The sequence below is a fragment of the Seriola dumerili genome, unplaced genomic scaffold (genome assembly GCF_002260705.1).
Source record: "Seriola dumerili isolate Sdu_G_001 unplaced genomic scaffold, Sdu_1.0 BDQW01000091.1, whole genome shotgun sequence".
NCBI classification, from domain to species: Eukaryota; Metazoa; Chordata; class Actinopteri; order Carangiformes; family Carangidae; genus Seriola; species Seriola dumerili.
The window spans coordinates 1,172,725-1,199,644 of NW_019174346.1; positions in this window are offsets into that span (position 1 = coordinate 1,172,725).

Sequence of the window (26,920 nt, forward strand, 5' to 3'; positions counted from 1 at the left end):
AGGCTTTTCAGGAAGTTAATAACCTTACAACATCGATCAAGGTGAACTTTAATGATGTGAGAAGGAAACTTCAAGAACATGGTTAGTGCTAATTGTACCAAATGGCTTCATACACAGTAATGCTGCTATTCATCACCAGAACTTACAATAAAAGACATGTTAGAATCAATCTCACGTCTCCTCCCTCAGAGAATTCAGAGGGAAACGATGATGGACCTGAAGCATTAATTGTAACATCAATACTCAAATGTAAACAAGGGTTGGTATGTTGAGTCGTGACAATGACACATGTGATGATTACTGAGCATCATCAAGTGGCACTGTCACAATGAAGAGTCTGATAGAGTATATTAACATTACACTGTAGAATAATGAAACACATGCTGTGCTGAAACCACTGAAATTATGCTTTGCCAGCATTGCATTAACACATGGGGATACACATCACCAGCACAACTTTAAGTTCTTGGAATACAGCATTATAGAAGATAGAACATACGTCTTTTATGCCAGCATATTTATTCATATATATATATATATGGTATCTCCTTGTTTAAGGTTCTCAAGTACATGAATAATTGACCACACATTCAGTTTAAAATCTGCAGTGCTGTTGCTGTGAGGAGCTGAGATGACGCCTTCAGTTTCGTCACTATATTATGTGTAAGTGTATATCACTGATTTTGTTTTTGTGTTGTTCTGCAGAGAAAACACTCTAAATGGCTTCTTCAAAGGTCCACTGCGAAGCCCTGGATATTACTTATTAAGTAACAGATGAAATGTGAGATGCTTTCTCGCTGCACTGAAAATGTTTTATGTGTGATGCATCAAATCGAACCGGTATGTTTGCAAATTATAATACCCTGAATAAACACTATACATTATAGAAATGAGTTATATTCACAAATACCAATCATCTTCGACTAAGCCAGTCTCAGTGACACTTCACTTTTGGACACAAGACAGAACAGATGTTTATACCTCTGAAAATAGGTATAATACATCTGGAAAAAGGTACTTTCATATATTTGGTTGTGAGATTGAACGTAGCATTCAAATGGGGAAACAAGGGAGAAAATGGCATGTGGAATAAGCAATAACGTAATGGCATTTGATGTCTAGCATAAGGTCAGAAAAAGAGAATGTACAGTGCGTTTATTGAGTGAGGTGATTTGATGTTAATCTTTGAAGTTGAATAAGATAAGGGAGGCAGAGAAAGACTCCATCTCTCTCGACATGTTTCCAGGCAACGTGGAATTCCACTGCCTTTCTCACACAAACCAAAATCAAAAGGGCCTCTGACTCTCATCAATCTACCTCTCTCTCCCTCTGTTGATCACACATAGGAGACAGTGTCAAGGTCACAAGTTTTGTCCGCACCATTACCTACTCATAACCATGTTTGTCCAAGCCAGGAGTGTTGGAGGTAACAGATGGTGTGTGTGACAGTGTGTTCAACACAAGGCATGCTCAGCCTTAGTGAGAGTAGACAGAGTAGACATGTGTCCTGACCACAAAGCCCAAACCTGCATACAAGTGACAAACCTCTGTCGAACAGCTGAGGGTGCTCGGTGAAACAGTGAAACAGTGAAGCAGTGCCCTGAAATTTAAAGCAGTGATCTGGGTATTTTCATTGTGTGTACAAATAAAACAATTTGGAAAGACACAGTAATGCATGTATCACATAGTGTTTTAAATTGCAGCATGAAAATATGTGAACACTTTTGTTGTGATTGAGTTTAATTCTAAAGCTAATATTGGAAAGTGTAAAACAAGGAAAAAGGGGCTTTTTGCTGTTGAATAAGGTGAGCAGGTTTTGGTGTTGGCAAGCTGATGGCACTGTGTTTAGTTAATATACAATGCAATTAAAGCAACAGAAGAGTAGCAGTTGTTTTACCTCGCTAGCCAATTATCCATGTTATGACATATAGTATAAAAAATCTAAACAGATAATTACATATTTGCCTTCGCCTTTTACTTTTCCAGTTTTACTCTTTAAAAAAATCTTTTGTCTTGTTTCAACAAGGAAAACCATCAAATACAGGACAAAAGAAAAATTGTGGCCTCAAGCTGCACTGAGCAAAACTTTTCACACCAACATTAAAGCCATTTAACTGACGGACTGAGACTGTTACTGGTCCTACTGAGAACCAGCACCTGAGGCTGCAGGTTCCGGCTCATCATTTTGGCTCACAGATCACTGAGTCATTCTGGCTCGCAAATTGCCTCACATGATACATTAAGTAGTGTGGGACACAACTGTAGATTGATATCAATTATAACGTAATGTTATATTATATTTTATGATCTACCAGTAGCAGTAAGCTGGGCCTTCAGTGGCTGTGGTTCGTTTCTGCCTTGCTCATCACCCTTATTGTTCAGATTGGCTGAGTGCCACGAGTAATTAGGATAATGTGTGGGTGTGATTTCATGGCTGTCAGGAAAACATGTGATCTGTGCTGCCTTACGAATGCGGCATGAGGTAGTCAGTAGCTGCAAGGTGACTGCGGAAGTTGGGAAGGTACAGCTGACAATTCAAGGAGCAAATCCCTCTGGGGGATTTTCCGCATGAACAGTCGCAACACAACACTGCACAGAAGACTCTGAACCAAGTCATGAAAACTGATGGTCAATTGGTCGGCTGCTATACTTGGACTATGATACTGTAAAGCCTAACAGTGTAGATGGATCACCATATTCCAGTGGCAGGTCAGCTGGTGTTTGACAGGTTGTGTGGTCACTAACTAACTGAGGAGTGTTTACAATCACACACCAATGGCCTGGGTGATTGAAGATGATGAATCTTTGTGTTTCTTTAGGACGTGCTTAAAGACAGTTGGGAAGACACAACATGCACTAAATAACCTTGTCTTTGATCACACACATCATATAAATATATTGATCAGCCTACAGAGTCCTTTTTTTATTATCTACTGAATTCCTCAAAGCTGCTGGAAATGGTAGTTGTAAATCTGTGTTTTCACTACAGTGTAGGATGAACTTCGTAAAGTCTGTAGTATTTGTTTACGAGTACATACGGTTAAAAAAAAAAAGGCTATGTCAAGTACCACATGTGTAGCGAGATCACAGTGTGCCACACCACCTGTTTCAGGGCAGAGGGCATTGGCATCACCCTGAAATGTTGCCCTTTGTCTCTTAGAGTTTGTGAAGGCAGGAAGTATCCTCGGCGCCTCACAGGAGGCGGACACGACAAGTGAATACCTGTGCAATCCAAAACAACAACCATGCTATAAATTCTACCACTACAAAGCAATTTTAAAAGATGATTTTAAAAGATGTATTTAAGAATTGTCTCTGTGATATGGGTTATTTCAAGCTCTTGTGTTACTGTGGTTTTCTGGATCAAAGCGGTTCTTTAAATCTCAGACTGTACCACACCACTTGGGACACTTTTGAAGTAATGCACAAAGGACTCTTAAAATCAAATCTAGACATCACAAGATGTATCTTCACAAGAGATGGAGTTTTCTCTCTTGGAGATGAGTGCTGTTGTCAATGCATTACTATCGCTTTATTCTCTTGCAGTGGACACAGTGCTTCTTCTGTATACCTTCACGCTCCACAAAACACTGTTGAACTCCTGATACACCTTGGTGGAGTGGAGTGGAGAGAGAGAAGGGCCCAATCCTACCAACTCCATTTAAATGCTTTCAAGGTGAAAAAGGCCCCATTCAGCTTCTGGAAGAGGTACTTTGGGGAGGGGGGGTGGTTGGCAGGGGGTTGGTGAGATATTGCTCTAGTGATATAGATGTGGAGGAAAAAGAAAGGGTTTGTGTTTAATCAGGCGCAAGGACATTTACACCATTTGTTTTTCCTCTGGATGAGCACAGGGAAAAAAATAGAAAAACAAGGGAGGAAATGCTGAGAGCAATATGAGGGAGAAACCCCAGGAAGAGCTGTGCTCTTAACATTTTCAAAATGGCAGATAATAGACTTCTCCCATGCGTGTAAACATTGCATTTCCATAGAAATGGCCTCTTTCTGGGTCTCAAACGGGTAGTCATGGGTGAGAGAATTATGTGGCACTCACCTCTTAATCTTGTTAGATGTTTTCTAAAATGGCAGCGGTTCTCTGGTCTAAAAAGGAAATCGGAAAAAATGCAGGATAGTCTCGAAGAGAGCATGTGGCAGCGTCAGCAATTTAAATCTGCTTCAAACATTATGTCATTTTCAGTCAATCAGATATGCTTTATTTCAATATGATTGTTCTGTTGATAGACGTGACAACAGGCTACAGGCCTGATGTCATAATACTTCCTTTCATTTCAGCACATTTACTATTGTTCTATTCTAGACATTGGTTTAGTCAACTGCATCTTATAAAGATGAAACTAAAAGTTTAACATTTAATTTATTCATAATTCATAATTAGACTTCAAGTCATTCAAAAATGCAGAATGTCCAGCTTCTTTTCTAATAACTGGGATGCCACATTTATCATTTACATTAACACTGTGATTTAATTTCGGATTCTCTTTAATAGCACTTCTTTTGTGCTCTAAGCAGCTGATAAATACATGTGACTCCATAGAATCCTTTTCACCATTTTATAAATATATAAATCTAAAATGTGAACCAGCGTTAAATAGAAGACAGAATATTTCATTTATTTAAGAATTTGGTTATTTTGAAATCAAATGTTTTAGTGTAACTTTTAGCATGTCAGAGAAATCCTCCAACTGATGCTAAAATCTCAAACTTGATGATGATAGAGAGAAAAACATAATAAACATGATTAATTGGATTTTGAAGAAGAAGATTATCCATCATCCTTTTTACACATTTAGACAAAACAGTATTTCTGATGATAACTGAAGTGAGCGATGGCAGTAATAATTTGTAGATAGTCATTTCAAGTTTGTGTTTTCTATTGAATCTTTCACTGCTGTTGAGATTATTTATGATGATGATAAGTAAGTTTTATTAATAAATGTAGCCAGTGATTTCACTTCCTGAGTGGAGCATAACAAAACCTGATGATAGCTGTAGTAACAAAGTGAGAAATGACTGCAACACATTGTGTATTGTTTCAGTGCAATAGGTGTGGGACTGTGCATCTCTGTGGCATCTGCCAGTGTGGGCACAGTCTTAAGAACATAATAACTCAAAACAATACATGCCAGAAACCTGATATTTACACCACAGGTTTCCCTAGAAACCTGCCATTCACTCCTCTATAGTAGATGATCTGATTAGATTTTGGAGGGCTTTTGCATTTGCATTTCTGTGAGGAAAACCACATTCATTTCAGACGGCTGTCAGACGCAGACAGCACCTCCATTTCTGAGGACATGGCTCTGTTGTGGATAAATGGTGGACTGCTCCTCTAATGAGGTCATATGATCCGAGCAGAAGAGTTCGGGTGTGTCAGGGAATGGGAATAAGAAGGAGAGTGAGGTCGACTGCAGATTTTGTGCATCAGTTGAAGCTCTTGGTTGGTCTGGCCAGTCCTCTGTTTGGCCCTGACCTACAGTCACAAGGTTTGTGGGTAGTGACCGAGAGAATGAGATTGTGGAAACAAGTGACAGAGGTTTTATGGCCTGTCTCTGTGTGACAGTGTGAGGAGTTTAGTGATCCAAAAGGACCTTTGTATCATTGCTGCTCCTTCAGAAAAAGCTCAGGTAGTTCAGGCCGGCCCCCAGGGGCTTCAATGAATCCAGAAGGAAATGTAGTGAAAACACTTTCTCTTCCAGTAGAAGTGTGTGTCTATGTCGTCCTCTGTTCTTTTTTAAACATTCCTTCATGTTCAACATTTTGAGCAAACACTTTCCTCTTCTTCCAAGTGTTAGATGAGCAGACTGATACCTCTCTCATGTCTATACAGCAAATATGAAGCCACAGCCAGAAGTTGGCTATCTTAGCTTAGCTTAGTACAAAGACTAGAACTGGGGGAAACAACTTGCCTGGCTCAGTCCAAGCACAACCTAATGTGACTTCCAGCGCCTCTAGAACTCTCTAATTAACACATTACATTTGGTGACTTTGATCCACAGGTTATGTGCTGGACTGTTTCTTGGACAGGTGCAGTGACATGACAATATATGACAATATATCATTATTACATATATACATCCTCTGGATATATGAAGATATATGTTTATAACATATACATATAAATGTTGACAGGCTTTGGAATGGACATATATTTACAAAACATACTGTATGTCTACAATATAAGATAAATACATAAATACACATTTGAACTGACTGTTGATTAACATGACTTGAAGATAGACAATAATTCTTTTTAAACTAATTCCCATGTTCTGTATAGATGTAAAGTACAGTAATAAGTGGTGAGTCTTCTCGACTCAATGTCACATAATTTGCACAACAGTGTCAAAATAAAGATACCTACTAAATTTACTGTCTTTCATTTTGCATATTTAAATCAGACAAAGGTTTATGGTATTACAGTACATGTAATTGGCCTTTTCACTCTGCAGCATGAAAACAAGTGATTGCAGAAACCAAGTTATTAATTAACAATAAGAAGAAAAAGCAGCAACAGCTGCAGCCAATGTCTCATCTCTTCCATGCCATCAGCCTATATAACACCTCAGGTAAAGGAAGTGGACTAATTTAATTATTATTGTTTATTAGTATTATTGCCAATGAGCTACTGAACACATGAATTCCCCTTAGGGGATCAATAAAGTATCTATCTATGTATCTATCTATGTATCTACCTATCTACCTATCTATCTATGTATCTATCTATCTATCTATCTATCTATCTATCTATCTATCTATCTATCTATCTATCTATCTATCTATCTATCTATCTATCTATCTATCTATCTATCTATCTATCTATCCATCTATCTATCTATCGATCTAATGACATACCACCATGTTTGTTTTACATACTAATCCTTTTAAGACAGCTTCTTGGTTCAACTATTCTGCAGTTGAAGCATGATATTACAGTCAGTCTTGTCCCTAGTGTTGACGCAAACACAGAAATGAGATGGAGCTTATCTTGCAGGTGACACACACTTGGTGTGAAAAATTCAATATGTGTTTACAACACAGCAGTTGTACAGTGTTGTTGTCTGTGACACAAATGGCATCCTACACAAAAGCGACTCTACACATCGACACTAACCTGACATTACTGAGACACTTGCATCGCCACAACATTGAACCAAGTCATTTCTGATCTCACCATCAATCTTAACAAAACAGAGTGATGGGGTTCGAACGGGGCTGGAGAAGATATATGTTTCATATACAGCATAATGATACACCTCCCATGAAACCAGCCCAACTGTACAAAAGTAGATGCTGGATATTGAAATTTAAACTGGTTGAAGAAGCAGATATGAGCCTGAGGTACAGAGAGTACAACACCACACACATTTCTGTCCAATTAAAAACAATCAATCAAAGTACTGAAAATAGAAACGTTCACTGGGCTTCACACGTCACAGGTGATGTGTCACTACACCAGTTCAAATTTTGCCGCAGCTTTTTAAATGTGCAATGTGGATTTGAAAGGAGAGGATAAAGTGGGAATAAGGGCACATGACAGGGAGGAAGATGTCACCTTCACATTAATTCTGTAAAGCTTTCAATTTCAGTGGCCATGTGAGCCAAACTCAGACTTTTTCAACATATGTCTGATGTAACCTTGAGCACCAGCACACAATCTGAAGTCCCTCTTTATATTATAGAATATTTTTATTGCTGTAGGTGTTTTAAGCAGCACAATTAAGAAGGTTTTAGAGTTAAATGTTGGATTTACTGTACACTTTTAGATGAATCTCTGGTCATTTTATGGTGTATTCTCAGAATAATTAAAATTCAGATCCGGCAGAATGTTCAATGTGAGTTAACATTTGATCGCTTTAAAATAACCCTAATCCTGCAATTGTAAGCACTCAAATATGAAGTAGTAACCTTTACAGCAGTGTAACTTTAAGCTTTTCATGAATCCAGACCTTACAAACCTGGACTCCCACCACGCTGCCTAGGATATAAAACACAGTGAAAAGCTAGAAACACTATATATTTTATTTAATAGCTCCCTTTTTAATTTAAGATCTATCTCATAGTTAAAAGTTAACCGGCCTGCTGGTCCTTGCTGCCTGACATCAAAATTATCCTTGCAGACTTTGCAAAATGCATGGTAGTTAGAAGGGCAGGGACGCTATTCAACAAAAGTAAAGAAACAGCATGAAGCTCTTTCTTCTCCTGTGATTGTCTCATGTTTCTCAGTCAGTTTGTATGAATGTATGAAAGAAAGCAGAGACTGATGCATATTTCCTGTATTATCAAGATCGTGCAAACACTGTTTATTATTTACACTCGCTTCATTAATGATGTTCATGCCTGAGTTGGTTAAAGACGCCCTCCGATGAAAATCCAGTGTTTAACACGTCCATATGATGTTCTTATTTAACAAAAAAAATATGATGAGTGAAATAATCATCAACACCATGACTGAGTGTTTCCACCTTGAACCAGTGACAGTCTCATAAACACAGATTCAGGGTTTCATACGTCACAGCCTCTGCCAGTTACAAGCTAACAAACAACAAATAAAAGATGCTAACTGCGCTAACGGTTCTGATCCATCTGCTAGTCTCTGGTTCTGGTCTCAACAGACTCCTCATCTGAGTCTGGGTCTGACTGAGGCTCAGACATGTGGCTGAGTCTCTCTGTTGTTTCCTCCTCTCACCATCTTGATGCTCTCTGCTCTTTCACCTGTCCACCTGGAGCCAGCAGGTGGTGGGCGGGGTTCAAGGCCTGATCCAGATTTCTCAATCAGGAAGTAAGAGGAGATGAGCTGCAGACCCAGTTTTAGATTTTTTTTTTGTTGAACTAAATATGAATCAAAGCAGAGGATTTTTACAGAGTTTAAAACATGTCTGGAGTGTCAAAACAGACTGAATTTCACAATAAGGCTTCACATTGTCTCTGTCTGTTCTCCTGCCTGCCATGGATTTATTCCTGTGGGAGGAAATGTGGACTGGAGCTCAACAGAGGAGGGCTGTGATACAGCTCGAGGGTGGTGGACAGTCAGAAGTGATTAGACAGGAATTGGTAGATCTTCATTAAAGAGATCAATGTTCAACCAGAAGCTCATTATTTGTTTCTAAATCAGGAAATAAACTTGGAGTGATGAGTGACTAAGTTAACAGAAAAATGCACTTGTTAGATTGTTTGACAGAAAACATACGCATGAACAAGAGACAATTACCAGGACAGAAAGAGGCATGTCATGTCTGTTGGTATGGGAAACCGAATCTGTGAGTGAATCTTTGCTCCTAACTCAGTTAATGTCATAACTCCATTTAGCTACTACAAAAGTAGACTTAGCTGCGTGTGTCGTGATGCCCCGGCAGTGACGAGGAGAGGCAGCTTGTACGGCTGGCCTCGGTGATAGAGAACACTGTCAAGTACTGTTAATGTTACATGCCATCCCTAATACTGATTAAATACTGGCTGAGTGAATTCTTGTAATAAATGAGAGCTTCCATACAATTTTAAGACTGTTGAGTTGTATGATGAGTGATGAGTGATGTAGGCTATGTTTGTGAGAGATGATGATAATACGAGCAGGCAGATGGATTATCTCTGCTGCTGTCATTAGGACTAATGTTGTATTGCTGTTTTAAATTCAAATAGCACAAAGCTACCTGAAAAACAAAGACAACTCAGTGTTTGGTATAAAAGACACTGGTTTGCCGATTTTAAAAACTCTTATTTTGAATGACGGTAACACTTTATTTAGAAATCAGAGAGGTGACATTTGTGACATTTGAAAAGGTGAGATGAGATCGTTTTGCTAACCCTCACCTTAAACATTACTTGTTTGTTGGATATTTGTAGAGATATTGTTGAAGATTAGTTGAAGTTTTAAAATAGTGATCAATAACACATATTGTTATTATTAAGTACCAGAAGTATTATTAAGGCCAGTGATGATACTGGATTAGCCAAAGACAGACAGGACTGTCCAGCTAATCACTATAAATCTCTCAATAACATTATTCAGACAGTGTACAATAAACTGAGGAATGTGTTCCTACTGTTTAATAAAGTTATGATACAATATTTTACCCAACCTTCATCAACACTGCTGTGGTGCCCTTGAGCAAGGCTTTTAAACCCAACTGCTCCAGCGGAGCTGCTCAGTGGTCAGACAGTGGTGTTAAACTGTTGTCGCTGTGTTGCCCCTCAGTGAAACTACCTGAAATAAATAAAGGTTAGAAAAAATAACACCCACTCTTGCTTCGAAACATGGCTGAAGAGTAACCGGTCAAAGCAACAGAGGCAATTTGTACAACACTGTCTATCAGCTAGTAAAAGTGTTGGACTGACCATTTCACCCTGAGACATGATGCCCCTACCTGTCACCCTCAAAGCCCACAACCCTCTACGACGCTCCGATGATTACTCCTATCACCAGGGTGAATGGGAGGGGAGGAAATGTGCACCCTGCAATGATACCAATTTCCAGTGTCTGGCATGCTGTGCTAAATTCCACCATTTTGAAGCATATTTGTATGTGTTGGAAATAGGCCTTAAGCAGATTTATGATGACAGCTGGTACTCTTAAGATTCAAATGCTACACACACAGTTCTGTGGGCCAAATTTTTTTAAGCCTTGAAAAACATACCCAACTGAAAATATTTCTCCTCTACTGTTTTGAAAATGGATTTGAGACCTATAATAAGGCTTGTGTGTCCTATACATGCCTGTCACTCGTACTTAAAGGTAGAGAGAGTGACTCGTCACCTGTTGTCAGAATTAATTCATATGTCATAATTATGTTATAATTATAATTTGAGCAATTATCCAGTTACAACGTTCCCCACAGTTTGAATCCACCCTCTTCTGCACCTGATGATATTCTGACATGCTGCAGTCTCCATGTTGGACAGTGTACCTATTTTTACTTGAACTGCGTTGGTGTAGCTGATCATTGTCCACCACGGAGGCACCAACTGCAGGGCCACTCTCCACGTCCGTGTTGGTGTGCTGGTTGTCGTGAACAGGTCACCAATCTACGGAGGCTGACTTCATGAATGAAAGAGTGGGAAAGGTTTTAGTTTCCCTTCAGACTGGATTTAATGTCTTGGCAGAGCTGATGCTGGTGACCCTAAAACACTGTGTGATAACTCTGAGGTAGAGTGAGTGCGTTGTATTTTTCATCCTTTCTGTGAACAGGATCAGTTTATACTTCAGTTTGATTTACACAGTTTTTAACCAAAAACCCAACACTGGAAAACTTTGTTTGGATGAGATAAACCGACACTGAAGTAGCTAGTGAGCCATTTGTTTCAAAGACTATGTTGTGAACCATTGGTCAAAGTTTTTTTTTTGTAATTGAAAAACATGTCAGTCATGTCAGCCTTAATTTTGGGGGAAAGGTTTCACTTGGTGTCAATGAAGAGCTGAAACAAACAGATGTATGTGACACTGTCAGACTGTGGATTGAGGCGATTGAAGCCTGTAGACTGCGTTGTTGTTTGATGCTGTGTGGTGTCGATAATTTCATTAACGCTTTGTATCCTTGCTGTTTTAGATATTGCGGAATCTTTGGCCTGACTGGGACGTTGGTCTCACCAACAGATCGTCTGTTAAATCCATTTAGTCGTCCATGTGTCAGGAAGGTGAGTCTTCCCAAAGGGCTGTATGTTCCAGCAGGCCCTGCATCCCTCCTGTCCCTCCCCTAGGAGACTAGTTTTGAGATGACTTTTGACCTTTTCTTTCTTCATCAGTGCTGAAAAGCTGTCCATCAAAGACATGTTAAAGGCACAGCAGGAATATACTAAATGTGAGACCTTGTATCAAACCACCTCATCATCACAGTGGAGGATCTTCCCACGGAACCATGTGTCAACTTCCCAGTTAGTTTCAGGGTTTACCTTCTGGTTTCCTTCCTTCAAACAACAAGCCCCGCCCTGTGTGAGACACTCAACCCACCAGAGAGCTCTGATGTTAGACAGCATGTGTGTGACTGTATCATTTACCCAGAACTGAGAAAAGTAAACTGGCTACATAATTCCAACAATCTCCAGGAAATGCTTCAGATGGATTTGATCCAGTCGGTTCTTTAGTGTTGCAGCCTAAATGCTTTAAAACAACCTCTTGTTGTTTATGTGGATGTTTTTCTGCAGTGGGGTAGAACTACACTATTCCTCTCAAAAAAAGTCACATATTTGTGTATCCCATATCCTGACATGAGTAACCTTGACACAGCGTGGTATTCCAGACTGCGTTCTCTCAGACTGCGGGTCACATTTTTTATCCTCAGTTTTTGTTTTTTTTTTAAACTATTTGCTGAATCTCAAACATTACAAATTCACATCTGCATGACCAACCTTACTGAGGGAGTAAGGAAGACCATGAGACCATTTTACATCAGTCTCAAGTGTTTGTGCACATGTGATCTTGCTGCTGGAGCAGTCCAAGTTGGTACATGGTGGTGCAGAGGAGGCCAGATCAGCTCTGGATGCTGCATCTGTGTATTAAGCAGCAGGGAGGGAGATTCTTTTTCCTACAGGCTGGATTTATCGCCCAGAGAATCTTAATCTTTTGGTCAGTGCCAGGTCTAACTGACAAGCCTATGGTACAATGAGCGCCCTTTACATTTACATTCTGTTGTAATTTCTGATCTGAACTTCATTTTGATCCCTCTGGTTTAAGTTTTTGCTCGTTTACTTTAATGAATCTGGTTACATTTTGAGTTGTGTATTTTGTTCGGATGAAGTGAAACAGATTTAACAAAACTGTTTGTTTGGACATTATTTGGGGTATTTGAGGGAAGATACTTTGATACTTCATTCTGTGGATTTAACGGTTGAATGCTGCCTTTTCATCTTGGCAATACTGCACATGCACATGTTGTACACAGCCTCAGATAATTATTTAGTCTCTGACTGGCTCACCTGAAACAAGACACCAACAAGCTTTTGACTAATTATTCTGATTATTGTTGTGGTGGTTCATGTACATGTTTATTTAGCTGGTTTCCTATTCTGAAGACCTGTCAGTTAATTTCACACTCATGAGGAATCTTTTATGAAAAGCTACTTTGATAATTGATGATTGATTCATATTTTCAGTAATTTTCCAAACAAAATTGGTGAACACTGATTGTTTGTGTGTCTCACATGTGGATTTGCTGCTTTTCTTTGTCATTCATGACAGTAAATGAAACATCTTTGGGCTTTGCAGTGTTGATGGGACAAAACAAGTAATTTGAAGACGTCACTTTGAGCATTGTGATGTGTATTTTTCACATTTTAAAAAAAAAACAAATTATACACAGTTTATCATCTTATCAAACCCGTAATTGACAAATTAATTGATAATGGAAAATAACTTTTTGGTTGCAGCCCCACTTTGTCACGTTTGTGAAATTGTCGTACCTGGCTGTTGATATTTGGTGAAAATGTGTGTAAAGGTTGATGATATTGGCATCACCAAGTGGGCAGACGCAACATGGCGAACCCTCAGTATGAGAATAGAATGCACGTGGAATCACAGTAAATGTGCAGTTTTTAGTTGGACACATTAATTCTGTATTAATTGAAAGAAAGGCAGTTAGTGGCTTTAGTAAGCACTTGGTCAAAATGTTGTTCTGTGTCATTAATAAAGCTGAATTTACTATGTACAGTTAGAGTGTGTTGGGAAGGGCCTCCACCACCTGCTGTATGTTTAGAGCGCTGGAATCATGTGTTTAGCCACTGTGTAATGCACAGAGTTGTAGGAGGTAATCAGTGAATGTGGCACAGCTGTGGGTGCTGAGCAGCTGTTAAAATACTTATTTTAAACATTTGTGATCACCGATGGCTCACTGTTTCCTTTTGTCTTCAGTGTTCAGAGCAAATCATAACAAATCATATTTCCTCCAAAGGCCGGTTTTGAATATGATGGTCCGTCAGTTAGTTTTGCTGCACAATAATAAACTATTTACATTTTTCAGTTGCACAGACAGTAGGCAACATGCTCTGTTTATCCAACCTCTGCCACAGGCATCTGCCTCGTCTTCCTCTGTTGTTTCAATTATCATCTTTCCAGTGCCACAATTAACTGTCTGTACTGCACTGCTGCCCCCTGCTTATGGGCTGTGGTAAACAACACCATACTGGCTGCCTTTTTGTCAATGCAGGAGGTGAGAAAGACATCTGCCTCTCCAAAGCTACACATTTCGCTTCAAGATCACCAAGTTGTACAAAATATTTTGTAGACTTAGTTAGCACTTTTTACATATTCAAGACTTCAAACACATCTCGCCATTTCCATAAAATCATCTATTCTATTCCAAACAATGTACAAAAGTAAAAACGACAGAAGCTGTCAGTGTCTCCAGCAGCCTCTAGACACTTGTTCATTCAGCGCTGTTGTTTTGAGTGTCAAACAGACAGGAGAAAAGTCGACACATAATATACAATAGATGGCACTCTCCAGACTGCAAAGATACAAAGGAATATATCCAACACATTTGCATTCATTCCCAGGAGAGCTGCTCCTCACAGCACATCTAGGCAGAAAAACAGCCTATTCTTAGATTATTCAGGAAAAGATGTGCTTTTTTACATACATAAAATATGGTGTTATTCAGGAATAAGAAATACTCTCCCACTATAATCTCACCTCCAATGGTGAAATATTCTATGGAAAAGAATCTGCAATTATCCGTCCTTGAGCGGACAGCTCTTGGTGTTGATCAAATAAAACACATTTTGCTTCAGTCGACTGTCAAGTAGATTTGATTGAAAGCTGTTTGAAGAACACACATGCTGAACAAACAATCAGATCTTCTCACATACAACCACCATGCTCTGGTCTTAAATGTGCAACTCAGTGATGGGGGGAGGGAGCTTAAGGGGTCTGCTTGAAGTGATCAGTGCACATGGTCGTATCAAAGGTAAATAGTTGGATAGCAAAGCCAGGGAAAGGGGGGTAGTCTGCTGAATCTACACAGCAGCCAATACTAATAAGGAATAGCTAAGCCTTTAGTGAGACTTAAAGCAGCTTACAGATGAAGAGAGTCTCAATTTGGCTGCAATATTTTTTCCCCCAAAAAACTAAAATCTTGTGAGGCTTAGTAATTTCTTCACATATACTGTATGCCAGACAGAATGAAAATAAATCCAGCTCTGTTGAAATGCATCCTCTGCCGGCAGCTTAGGTTGAGCACTTAATATGTAATAAAGGGAGCTTAATTGGAAAGGAGATGTAGACACTTTCATTCCTGGCTGATGAAATTTTATACAATGTTAACATTAATGCAAGTGTACCATCCATATCCAGCCTTGTCTTTGTGAGATTTAATTTTCTCTAGGTGACAGTATTTGAATTCAGACGGAAGTTGGAACTGAAGAACACACAGCTCGGTACGAGAAATGTACCTGCGGAGATATCCCGTCACAGTGACAGGAAATAATGTTAAATTGGGGGTGTGAAGTAATCTTACTTTAACTTTCTGATAAAGTTGAGTGTCATCAACAGCACGCTCGGTCTCGTGCAGGACTTGAATATCTCAATGGCGTTGCTTTCATCTGCTCACTGTGTAGTAGTCATCACAAAGCAATGCTGCTTGCATGCAGTCATCACTATCTAATAGCATTCTGACCCCCAATTAAAAAGTGGGCCATGCACATCCAACTGCATCCATTAATGAAATGAAGCCATCAAAACAAATTGTTTTCAGAAAAAAAGCACCTAATCTTAATCTTTTCATCCCAAACCCAAGCAAAATAAAAATGGTAGTATTTGTTGTTATGTTATCAAAAATTCATAGTGCACCAAGTTTGATATTTACAGCTAGTTTCAGGCATATGGATGTGTCTCCTTTATCTAATACCAGCTGTTTACATCTTTCTAATCAGCCAAGTTTGCCGCATCTCAACAACTACTAAATCTACACATCTAAACAATAGCACAGGCAGATTTCAGATCTGTCAGCTGGAATATGAAAAATGTATTCATTGTCAGTTGTAAGCTGTCCAGGGAAGTGCAGGTAGAATTTCACTGTGAGTCTCTCCTCAGTGTTTTACTCTACTTGTATGGCTCTAGGGACGACAGTGGCAGGCAGCCAGTTCGTCCAATACTTTGGTCCAGACGCTGAGTGTAATGTCTTGGCAACCATTAGACAGATTGCCATGAAATTTGGTAAAGATATTCATGTTCCCCACAGGATGCACAGGTGACTTTTCACCCAGCACCATCACCCGGTCTAAATTTCAGTTTGTTCAATACTTTGATTGATGACCAAACACCTGCAAAACTAATGACATCACCCTCAGCTCTACTTTGTGTTTAGTTCTAACAGTAAATGTCAGTGTATTAAGACTCTGAAGTCAGATAGTGAACATGGTAAACATTAAATGTGCGTGGTAAACATCAGCACATTACCGTTGCCATTGGGTGACTGTGTGAGCTCAAAGTGCTGCTGTGCCTAAGTGCAGTCTCTCACAGAGCTGTGGCTGTAGACACATTTTTACCTTGGACATCCTCAAGCCTCAAAAAACAAAAAAAAAAACATCAAGGATTTTGGTCAACGCTTTGTAATCTGTTAAGGCCAACAGTATTTTTCAAATCTTTTGATTCTGTGGTAGCTCAGTTTGGGTTTTAGCACACAGCATTTCTTAAAAGTGGTAATGCTGTGCAGTGGGAAAATGGGGCTTCCAAAAGGCCCAGGGACAAACAAAAGAGAACACTGGAAGGACCTTGCTTGAAAAAATGGATTTTTTGAAGCTTCTGATGAGCAGAAATCAAACAGAGGAAGACAAACATGCAGATGTCTCATGCAGCAGTGCAGGGACCCAGAAATAAGAAAAGGAAGAATAACAGGGGAAATGACTTGAGCTTACCTGAGACAGACCACTATACAGAAAAAACTATGCACAACTCAGTGTAATAAACATCAAGTACAAAAGAAATAGGAAAATACTGAGGAGGATTGTGCTACTAATAATAACCAGCATTTACCAACCTCCTCCAGAGTGTTTCCTTTGTTTCAGACGGTGCCAATTTGACTCTCCCATCAAGCGTGACAAGCTGCTGGATATGTGCTATCAAAGAGTTGAACTCATGTGACCTGCTATACCTAAGAATGAAGTAGCACCCTTCCAAGATCACTTAGAAGCACGAGATAAAGCACTCAACGCACCCTTCATGGCAGGACACACCACAGTGCTCTCGTTCCCCACAGCAACAGCCCCACTGCTTAATCTAATCACTTCAAATTAACCTTAATACACACTGTGCCTCAGGCTTTTGACTCTGCTGTATCTCGCTGACACACCTTGTACAACTTCACCACGCTGAATGACAGCCACAGAGCCTAACTCAAGCTGACACAGAGAGCTTGAGAAAAGTTCATTTGCAGATAATTTTGACCAAAGTGAAATCAGAGATGTTAAAGAATCATTGGAGTAGAAAATTATAACATATTCTTATTAGCAAAAATATCAAAAATAATGATTCTGGGAGGATCGCTTGTTATGCTTCAACCTCTTACTTCCTTTGTTAATCTCAAAACTTAGAAAAAACATGTATGCTGGTACAACATGGGAACATGGCCGAGGAAGCAAAATGAAGTCAGGAGGAGACAGGCTGTGGCCTTAAAATGCCCACGGGTTGCCCACTTAGAGATGTCAACAGCTAAAAACATTCACGGGGAAGTACACTAGGTACATAATTACATTATATTACACTGATGCTGCACCACACTGGACACTCCTTTGACCCAAGAACAGCCTGACATCTTCAGTGCATGGACTCATCTAATTCTCCCTGCCAAAGCACTGCACGGATAGTAGCAGGACGCTGGTCATTTTATATAGTGGCGGGGTCATCTCACCGCATGCTATGACATTCATAATGAAATAGTCATTTTAGCACAGTACACAGTATTCTGGTCAAAAGTTGGCCAGCAGGCTGCCTCTAGTCCTCATAACACTGATGGTGACTGTCTCACAACATGCTGTTTACCATTTCAGACGGTTCTGTCTGCTGGACGTCTTCCTGCTCCACTCAGTAAGAAATACACTGAACATACTGCAAGGATACTGAGGACTCGGAGACAGATGAATATACATCATTTAGCCTCCAAATTTTTTAAAGGAATTTTTTTTTTGTTTGACACTTTTAGTTGCCGTGAAATAAGCTATGACCACTTAGCATACACAATCAGTGACACATGCATACAAATACATACAGATTTGTTATTCTGCTTTAAAAGAACCTCTCATGTTGGCATTTTTCCTCTGATCAGTATCTTTGTTTATGATTCAGTGAAGAGCAGATACAGGACTGTTGAGGTGTCTCGTGCGTCTTTTCTGTTGTTGTTCTATGATGTTTTCTGGCGTTATCTGACCCGTATAGTATAAACAGTGTATGTGTGTCCCTCTTTATATATTTTTGAATAAATAACTTTAAGATTGCCTTCATATAACGTGGGTATTGGGTAATTTTTCACAGCAAAGCCAATTTAATTTTATCACTGAGGCTGATGCAGATGTCCATAGTTACACTGCCATCAAGTGGTGAAAAACAGAAGTCTGGTGTTGAGGTGGAGTGTCAACCCTCATGACAAAACCATTGTTCTCTCAGCCTAGACTCCATAAATGTCATGTTCTTCCCATCATAATATTTTTCCAGTAGACACAGCTGACAGCAACCGTCAGGTCTTTAGTTTAAACATGCATGTAAGGTTTAGGGAAACTAGAGAGAGATTCCACCAGGACAGAGCAAAAAAATATATTATGACGTTTTGCTCGAATTCATTCGTATCATTAGTTTCTGTGTCTTTGGTGGTAACAGATCATTCATGAAGGCTCTGAGATAAACTGGAATACATCGGAGGAGGGTAAATGAAAGCTGATGTATTCTGAGTTGTCATGTTAAAATTGAAAATTGTTCTATGTAAACATGCGTGTCAATATGAAGAAAGTCTCAGCCCAACATGTAGTGTGCACCATCTACAATTCTGAGCTGAGGCATTTGCTTGAAATGCATAATAAGTGGATAAACAATGGGGACACCAATCTGCCATCACACACCCACACCAGTCAGGCAGAAAAAAAATTACTTTGTGTCATTGAAACTAAATTTTGCTGCCATCTGCTGGTAACAAGGTCTCACTGCATTATTCACATCATACTTTAATAAAATTGTTTCTGTTTCACAAATACAAATTAAACACACAAATCCACAGTCTTATGTTTTACTTGTGAAAATTAAGAGATTTTTCCACATGTCTCAGTTCACTTGGATAGTCCATTGCTCAAATGGCTTCAGTGTTACTATAGAAACACCAGTTAGTGTCTCACTTAATGTATTTGAGTTACACTGAGATAAGGTAACATTATAAAAGGCACAAACAACAACACTTTGTAACCTGTTCATTATCAACATTTGGTATCCAAATCTTATCCTCACCAGAAAACACACCACAGCTTAAAATCTCATATTTTCAGGTCCACTAATAATAAGGCTCTGAGGCAGTTTACACAGGATCAGGAGAATTGCTGCACTTTTTTTAATACTTCTGCTGCCCACATAGTTTAAATCATTTGAAGTTTAACTCTTCTTGCCTCTGACCTTGCAAACTGTGTGCAGTGAAATTGTATCTGGCCAAAAAGCTTCAACATAAAGAGAACATCTGAGTTTCCAGAGATATGTTAGCCAAACCTAAAAATAAATGGTTATTGTTTGCCATAAGAAAATAATGTAACAATACACATTGCAGATACTTTCTATATATTACATTATATACGTCACTCTGAACCGAAACCAGCAGTGAGCACCTTCACCACCTTCATCATTTTCAGAAGAAAAAGCCTATAGAAGAGATCGTCAAAAAATGTTTGTTCCATCCAAATTTTTAAGTGTCTACCGATTTGGTAGGACTTTGGTTTTTATTCTCCTTAGACTCAGTCAAACAGCCTTAACCTTTAGCTTCATTTTTCTCTTTGAAAGGCCCTCCAGGATATCATTGCATAGCCTTCCCAAGTAACATCAGAGACCAGTAGCTAAAGTTTTTTTTTCTGAAATAACAGAGCATTTGACTATGAATTTGATGGGGTCATTTGCATTTACTGGCAAGTGTTTCAAAGCTACAATAGTAGGCTACAATCCATCACCTGTGGTTGGCATGGCCATGTGTTAGTCAGCCAATCAGAAGAGAGGTTTGTGAGAAGCGTGAGAGAGGAGATGTAAAACTATATTGAGATGGCTTTTGGTACTTAAAACTACAAATATAGCTTCTTATGGACATAAAGAAACATCAAATAAATCCCCATAAAAGTATAAAATATGGGACCTTTAATCCTGTGTCTCTGCAACAGACACGTTTGGTAAAGGCTGTTGACAAGCAGGAAGGAATTCAAGAAAAAATACAGGGTGAGTTTGCTTGAGGGCAGTTTACACAACTAGGAGGGTGACTGTATCTTGACTCTCCAAATATTTCTGTTGATGACTGAATTGATTGTTAACTTGTTTTGCAAACTAAGAAATGTGCCAGAGCATTGATGACACCAATGTGAGGCTATCAGTTAAATGGAAGTCTTCTTGATAATGGGTTCTTCCAAGAAGTTGTGTTGAAATTCAGATAGGTAGTAATCATGATACGTTATTTTTATGTGCCTGCAATGCAATAGCATCAATGGTGTGCTATGACTTTCCTAAGCGATTCCAGTAACCATGGCGACGTAAATGGCGATAAAAGGCGAAAAAATTCCCATAGAGAATGAATGGGGAGACGTCTTCAAAATGACCAACTTTGGAGCTCTACTACTGCATCATACTTAAACGTAGAAAAATGGTTGGAGCGTTAAACCGGTCACAAGACTTGAGACTTTTTTGGGGTAAATTGTTATTTTGACACGGTTTTCACAAAATCGCAGTTTACGTTTTGTGTCATTTTTACACCGTTTCAGACTTTATAATGGGTGTGTATTGCACAGAATGTTCAGAGGTAGAGTGGATGAAATCATCGCTAGAGTGGGAGAAACTCTAGAAGTCCTCTGAAAAAAGTCTGTTTAACTCGTCCTCACGGCCACATATTTCAGTCTTCACACATCACAGCTTCCTCGATAGTAGACAAATTTGTTCTGTTTCATAGAATGTGTCTACCTTAGCACAGAGACTTACAGAATTTGAACCAGAGCCTCACAGTGATGGGATTACCCTCTACCTTTCCAATCGACTGCAATACAAATTCAGGAGCAGGTGTTACTGGGAAGAAATGGGCAAAGCTGATTCTGATTGGCTAATTAAACTCATTAATTCTTAGCCTTTTAATTCAGGTATGAGAGCAACTCTAAGATAAATTAACACAGTGTATTTGCATGTGCTACATGCATCTGTGCTATGTTGTGTGAGTTGGTATGCCCTGCTGTGTGTGTCTTGTTTACCTTGTTGGTTGCACTGCTTCCACAGTCAATGACAGGTGAGTGTCCAGCCGAGCTGTTTCCAGTCCATCCACCATGCACTCGTTTATTATTTTGCCTTTTTTATTTTCAGAGTAAACCTGGGCGGGGATCCTATTCCCTGGGGTAGGCATTTCAGGGCTCCAGATGCTGAGTTCAGCCTTTCAAGTTGCCTTGAGCCCAGCGCACTCCAGAAAATAGATAGGTGAAGTTTTTGTTAGGCAAGGAACTGTGGAAGTTTGTGGTGGCAAGGGCTGCAGCTGAAATCTGTGTGCACTCCGACATCAGCCTTATTAAGTTGTCACCGTAGAGTTGGGCTAGGTGGTGGCTGTGGTCTCTGCTTTTGTGTTGCGGTAGCATAGCTAGCCAGGCTATGAGTTGCTGCTTTTTAGGAAAGCCGATTTGTGTGAAATTGCTCAACATTATGATTCCTGTTTCTAGCGCTCTTACTAAAAAGGGATTGAGAGCAGTTCTGTTAGAGTGCTTCGTAATCAAGGGGGTTTTGAATTTACTGGTTCCTCCTGGTGCTGTGGCTGGGAGTGTGAAGGCAGTGTCCTCAGGTGAGGAGCCGGCTGCTCCAGCTGTTTCTCCAGTGAAGGAGGTGGCTTGGGACCAGCCTGCTATTCATACACCCAGTGAAGCAAGTAGTAGGGCAGACGATAAGCCAGTCACATTGGTCACAGTTTGTCCCGTTCTCTGCGGAGTCATCTCCTGGCTCCAAATTAGACTCCCGGTTGAAGATGCGTTAAGCTCACCTTCAGATGGAGAGGGAAGAGAGGGAGCGTGAGTTCTAGCTCCAAAGGGAGCTAGAGTTCAAGAGGCTGAAGATCGAGGCAGAGACAGCCATTCGGTTGTGCCAGTTCGAGCTGCAGTCAAGTTCAGTCACTTCTGCCAGTGCGCGGTTGTCGTCTGTTTCCAAAGTTTCTACTCTGCAGCAGGCTGCTGACCTAGCTGACGTGATTCTTCCTCCCCCCGTGAGCTGTACCAGAAGACAGATGATACACAGGCTATCCGTAGCCAGGGTGTTAAGGGTGAGAGGCAATGTTTTTTCTGCCAGAGGTCGGATCATTTTATTGTTGACTGTGCAGCATGGAATCACACAGTGTTCTGCTCCTAAACAGCCAAAGGTGGTGGGGTTGATAAAGATTGTGCTCCCCGGTGACCTGTCCCCTGTCCCTAAACCTGATGAATGTTTTAAACCGTTTACTTTTAGTGGGTTTGTGTCGCTCACAGGGAACGTTGAGGACCAGCATCCTGACAAGGTGTTGCCAGACACTGGTGGCTCACAGTCCCTCATCTTGTCCAGTGTTTAGCCGTTTGGTGGCACTTCTGCCTGTGATTCAAGCACCGTGGTCAGGGGAGTAGGTATGAGTTTTGTGCCTGCACCACTCCACCTTGTTCAAGTTCAGTTTCAGCTGTGTAGTTGTTTCTTTTCGGTGGCCGTCCACCCTAGTTTGGTGATGGTGTGGATTTCATAATTGGGAATGACATTGCGGGCGAGAAAGTATACCCTGCTCCTGAAGTAGTTAGTGTAGCCATTGCTGAAGTTGAGTGTGATGACCTGGCACAGCGTCATCCTGAGGTGTGTGGGCCCCTTAAAGGTGCACTATGCATTCCTGCATGACGTCACTTCTGTTGACGTTCAAAGTAAATACCAAACAAAACAGAGTAGTGATATTCCTTTTTTTGTTACTGTTAATAAAACTCCTCCTTGTTTTTTGCTGGAATCTGGTTTCCTGTTTCGTTTCTGTTTTGCCCGGTTCTTTATTTTCCATTGTTACTTCCCTTTACCCCTAAACTCTTTCTGGGAATGTAACAGCATGTATTTGTGTGTGTGTGTTGATATATGGTTCTTTGCATGTGTGTACATGTCTTTCTATAATTGTGAGGACAATTTTGGTTAAAAACCATTATTGTGAGGTAATTTTGGCTGGTCCTGACGAATTCAAATGGCTGTTTGAAGGTTAAGCTTATGCAGTTCTCAACACCACACACACACATACATTGAAAAACACACAAACACCATCACCATCATATGGATATTAACTGTATAAGTGTCTCAACCTGGTAACACAAGCTTTTTGGAGGTTCTATGGTAGACAGCTCTACTGCCACACACAACAATACACACACACATACTGACAGACACACAAACACTATCTTACTTTTTTGATATTCACCTTCAACCAGAGAACTTACTGGAGGTTCTGCTGGACAGCTCTACCGCTATACACAAAAACTCACACACACACACACACACACACACACACACATACAGTATGTTGACAGAAACACACAAATACCATCTCCACGATTTGGATTAACCTTCAAAATAAAAGTCTCAACATGGTAAGAGGCAATTATTGTTTCCGTTGAACAAAATCTTATTTTTTTATACCGCCGAACACAGAAGCACAGAGACTTTCAAAATAAGAGTCTCAAAAAGGTAAGAGGTAAGGTAGATCATAAAAGTTAGATCTTAGAAGTGATCGTCTATATGGGGATATAGTGGTATAGCTTTATTGCAGATCAACTTCTGTTAGGGCATGTACATGTGTGTATACATGTCTTGCTATGGTTGTAGGGGCAAATTTGGGTTTGAAACCATCAGTGTGAGGTTATTTTGGCCAGTCGTGACAGCCTCAAAAGGCTTTTTGAGGGACATCTGCAGTGACTGAGGTCAGTGTCAGAGTAAGTCTCTACGACATAAATGAAACTGAAAGTAACGTTCTTTGTACAGATTGAAACGTGAGGGAGAAGTACACACACCAAGCAGCAGGAACATTCAAAATTTCTCCCAGAATTTTCTAGTTTGTAATAATTATCTGTAATTTTTTTCTCTCTTGTGGGCAATGTAAAGGAAAACATGCGTCACTCACGCCGCGTCCTGATGTAAAATGACTCTTTCCAATGTCTCTTCAAGAACAGTTTCAGTAAACAGTAACTCTGCTTCTCCAGAATACACCTTTGCACCTATGTGCAATACATGCAATGTTTTATTGAGCATGCAGCAGAAGGTCTGTGTCTGTGAATAGTGCTCAGTGTGCTATTATGTTATTATGTCTATGCGCAATGTTTCTGACTCGACAAGCTGAACCTACCTAACATGTTGACTGAAAGACTGTTAACTTGTTTTGCAGAGGAAGTGGAATCTATCAGAGTCAATATAATGCTTTGTACAACTTTCATTGTTGTTGAGTCCCAAGAACTAGACACCCTGAGCCGCTTCAACCTGGTTTCTTTCACTGAAATTTTTAATATAGTAGCTGACATCAAGATGTCCTCTTGTCCATTGGATATAATGCCAACTAAGCTTTTGATTGATGTAATTGAAACAATTGGGTCCTGGTTGCTCTCTGTTTTTAACAGCTCCTTATCCCTGGGATGCAAGACTCCAATCTGCTACTGTTCAGCCACTCCTAAAAAAGAACTAAAGGTTTCTTGAAAATTACTGAGCTATTTTAAAATGCCTTGTTATCTCCAAACTACTTGAAAACATTAAGGCTAAGCAACCCCTTGCTGCTGTGGAAGAAAACAAGTTTTTGATACCTTCCAATCTGGTTTCCAGAGACGCCCTTCTTAGTCTCAAATGACCTTTAATGAGGTACAATGCTGTGTTGTATTCTTGTTTCCACTTGATTTTATTGCTTCTTTTGATATGATCAATTACATCTTATCAGGTACTGCACTGAGTTGGTTCTTTCAGAGAGAAAATTCTATGTCCATTAACATTTGTCAATACAAGTATGAGGCATCTCAGGGGCTAGTCTTGGGACCAATTTTATTCTCTTTTTGACATGCTCCCAGTAGGTAATATTATTGGTAGACTTGGCGTTTCCTTTCACTGTTACGCTGATGACACACAGTTGTATGTTAAGCTCACTGACGTCAGTATGCTGAGTTCTCTACAGGAGGTAGTTCTTCTAATCTTCTTCAGTTAAACTAAAAACAAACATTCAAATATTGCTATCTACTGGCGCTTTTCTGAATACATTAAGCCTGTTGCTAGAAATTTTGGCATATTGTTTGACTGTGAAACTTAAGCTTTGAGTAGCACATTATAAAACTTCTACCAACATAATTTTATCAAATGAAGAACATTGCCAAAATTCGACCTATGTGAAGCTTTAAAGATACTTAAACTATTGTACATGCTTTTATCTCATCACACCTATTACTGCTGCCTTTTTACACACCTAAATAGTAAAACTGTGAATCAAAGTAAACAGGTTTTAACAAATCACCCCGATTTTAGCCTCTTTAGCCTGCATTGACTTCCTGTATATTTTAGAATTGATTTTAAGATTCTTTTAATCACTTACAGGGCACTTCATGGTCTGACGCCTCAGTATGTCACAGATCTTTTGAAATAATATAGGTCTGAGGTTCTGGTACACCCTGCCGGAAAGATATGGCAAGCTGAGTCAGTGACTTCTTTTAAATCTAAGCTTAAAACATACTTTTATCGCACAGCCTTACCTGATTTCATCAGATTCTAATTATTCTTTTTATGAGTTTTTTGTTTTCATTTTTGTGGTTTGTTTAGTACTTGTATTCTCTTGTTGCTGTTTTTTTTAAATGTGTTTCCATTTTTTCTATTGTCCTTGCTTATTATGTGAAACACTTTCAAACTTTGTTTTGGTAAGTGCTATATACATAAAGATTATTATTATCATTATTTTTGTTGTTGTTGTTGTGTACATTTCATGATGTTTAGTTGCCTTTATGTCCATGTTGGACACAGAAGGTAAATAGTTTAGGTGTAAGGACGACGGGATGTGGGGAGACAGCAATTGGAACTGACAACTGAAAATACTGCCCTGTTAAAAATATTAGACTAGTAATGTAGAGTTTAACAAAATAAAATAAATACTTCATGAAAGCACTACAGGTGAACCACCACTGGTGCAGCTGGCCACAGATGATTTGGCCCTTTTGGAGCTCTATCTGTTGGCTCATGTTGCTTTACAAACACTGTTTGGCAGTCCTCTTTTTTATAGTTATATCATGTTGCCAATTGTGATTCAACCTGATAAGATCCATGTTTGCTGCAGTGTTTAATGATTTACACTTTACAGTTGAAGTCTTTGTCCTTGAGGTTTTTATATGACATGCACCCCCTGGATTTCATTCAGGATCTAACATGAAATAATTAAATCCCTTTTTTTAATTTAATCAACATCAATTAAATAAATTGTTAAATTGAAAATCTACATCATGCAATGATAACAATAATATGCTTCAAAGTAAGCAAAGCATCATCTTAACAATCAGCTATTAAAACTGAAGATTTGCACAGCTGACTCCCATTAAGTCCCCCAGCCCACTCGGCAAGATTCATTAACCGTATTGAATCACAACAAGCAAATTAAGAAATGTGCCAGAGCATTTATGATACCAATGTGAGGATATCAGTTAAATGGAAGTCTTCTTGATAATAGGTTCTTCCAACACTTAGTGTTGAAATTCAGATAGTTAGTAATCATGATACATTATTATT